The sequence below is a fragment of the Octopus bimaculoides genome, chromosome 17, assembly GCF_001194135.2.
Source record: "Octopus bimaculoides isolate UCB-OBI-ISO-001 chromosome 17, ASM119413v2, whole genome shotgun sequence".
NCBI classification, from domain to species: Eukaryota; Metazoa; Mollusca; class Cephalopoda; order Octopoda; family Octopodidae; genus Octopus; species Octopus bimaculoides.
The window spans coordinates 8,140,243-8,142,787 of record NC_068997.1 but is presented as its reverse complement, the minus strand read 5'-3'; the positions used below and the strand labels follow the sequence as shown (position 1 = coordinate 8,142,787).

At 34.5% G+C, this 2,545-nt stretch overlaps 1 protein-coding gene across 2 annotated transcripts in view; it reads left to right on the top strand.

Annotated features, from left to right (window-relative positions):
* Positions 1-417: 417 nt before the first annotated feature.
* Positions 418-2,545, top strand: part of LOC106876914 (transient receptor potential cation channel subfamily M member-like 2) — a 55,562-nt gene continuing 53,434 nt past the window's right edge. The window contains exon 1 of one of the 2 annotated variants that reach the window (XM_014925665.2): positions 418-1,830. The gene's annotated coding sequence lies outside the window, so the exon portion shown is untranslated. The remainder of the gene's footprint in view (positions 1,831-2,545) is intronic. The other variant, XM_014925663.2, reaches the window with a different exon arrangement.

Genomic DNA, 2,545 nt, shown 5'->3' with positions numbered 1-2,545 from the left:
CCCAATCTCCCCTTCTTTTTATAGACATACATGTGTGTAGGTGTATGTATGGGTATGTGTGTGTGTGTGTATGTATGTATGTATGTATGTATGTATGTATGTATGTATGTGTATATATATATATATATTTATATAGATGTGTGTGGGTATGCATGCATATGTATGTCTGGATATTCAAAGTCATCGTTTTTTTTTTTTTTAATTTTATAAAAACATCGTAAAAAATTTTTAAAAAGAACTTCATACATTTTGTACATTTGTTTGTATTTGTCTTTGTATCATCTATGTAAATTAGATCCGTAGTGATCATAATAAAAATTTTACAAAGACATTTAAGGCCAAGTTCTACCTGGTGAGTGAAAGCAGTTTATGTTCAGCACGAACCTGGAAAATTACATAATCATGCGGAGAAGAAGAATGAGGAGGAGAAAAACTGCTGACCTACTATATATTGATAGTAGAAGACTAAATGAGGTGCGACTAAGAAAGAATTTAACGGTTGGTGTGATAGATTCCAAGAAGGCTTACGGCAATGTTCCACACTACTGCTTCTTGGAATACCTGAGGACGCTCAGAATCAATGAGAAGAGAAGCAGCCTTTTGTGAAAAGCGATTAATGTGTGGGAAGTAGAATTAATATGTGCAAAGGAATCGTTTGAAGCGTAAAAATACGCAGGGGATATTCCTAGGAGGCTCACTCTCTCTTTTATTCCATTTATAAATCACCTGCTTCATATGGAAGGCCACAAGCTATACACAAGAAGAGAAAAAGACTCGGATTCTCTAATCCAAATAAGAAATATTCAGCAAGGATATTGGGATGCTGCCTAGGGTAAATAAATGCGCATTGTTAATTATTAAGAGAGGCTGGAAGATAAGCTCCGATGGTATATCATTAGATAATAATTAGGTGAGTGATACAAGTGCGTGGAAATGCTGCAAGACGATAGGAAAACGGAAGGAGAAACGAGAAAGAAAATCTTCAAAGAGTACATGAGAATAATCAGAAAGGTGCTCAAAGCAAAGTTAAATGGAGAGAATATTATTAAAGTAATAAATACACGAGTCATGCCAATATTAGGATACACTGCTCCCTTTCTAAAATGGACAAAGATCGGATCTCCGTAGCTTAAATAGAAAAAAAACACACACAAAAAAAAAACAAAAACAAAACAAAATAAAACTATGAAGCAGCTCACAATTCTAACAGTAATGCCGACAAACTCTACCTACCAAGAAAGAAAGGAAAATGAGAATTACTAAACACAGAAGACATCATTACTACTGCGATATTAGGGTAAGAAAATTATGTTGTGCAAAGTGAAAGAACAGTATCGGCGGATGGAAATATTTAAAAAGTGGCTGAAACACCCGAAGAATTCAAGACATGATGGAAGAACAACAGAACAAACAGATAGACAGAAATGGAATTACATAGGCAATTCATGCAACAAACTGAAAATGCTGGAAGTGGACAACGCTGGCCCTGTCTAGCGGACGGAAACATGAAACAAGAAACCGAAACGTGAATTATAGTTGCTTGAAAATTGGGACTTTGCATCATCGTAACTTTTAAAATAATGCATCGGTCAACTTATTTTACCATTTTGAAAATTCTTTTATATTGGGGCTTAAACACCGGGATATCCAAAGACAGTTTCTTCCCCGGTACTACTGGAATTTAGCAAATTAAAAGTGACAAACCGGTTACATCTTCAGCAAGCGTGAAAAGTTTATTTATATATCTTAACAAGTGTCTTTCTTTTCTTGTGACCGTCCGCCGGGTGATCGTTCGCAGCTGTGTGGTACAGGTAGCTAACCTGCCGAAATGTAAGTGAATTATTTCATAACTTCTGTAAAGTTTCTTTATCTGGTTGTTCTTTATCAAATAGTAATTAGTGCGTGAGTGCAGTTAACTGTTTAATTTAAAAACCAAACCTTATCATTAAAACTGTTGAAAAGCAATAAGAATATGTTGGTCAAATTACGATATTAGTTTAAAGGTGGTGACCTGGTAGAACCGTTGGCATGTCTGTCTTTACGTTCTGAGTTCAAATTCCTTTCGGGGTCGATAAAATAAGTACAGGTTGAGAACTGGAGTTGATGTAATCGCCTTAGACCCTAGCTTGCTGTCCGTATACCTAAATTTGAAACCAAATTACTTTATTATTCTTATTTGAAAATTAATTTGAAATATTGAACACGGGCTTGTATTAGTTTCATTTTTTGTGGTTTCGGCTTAATATACGAAGCAAAATAGTTTAACACTCAAACTACGATAATGAATGTAATTTCTCTCCGATTTATTAAAAAAAAAAAAAAGTTGTACAAGCTTACGGAAGTTCTAAAAAAAAAAAAAGAAAAGAAAAATCGTAATCTTTTATGCTTATAAACGGTGTCCGAAGAAATTGTCGGGAAAAAAAACCAAAAAGAAAAAACCAACTAAAAACACAAAGCAAAAAAAAAATTAAATAAAGTTCGGTCGGTTTTTGTTCCGAAACGCTTGGTGGTGCCCAATCCATAATCATTGGTATCTCCTGGGAAA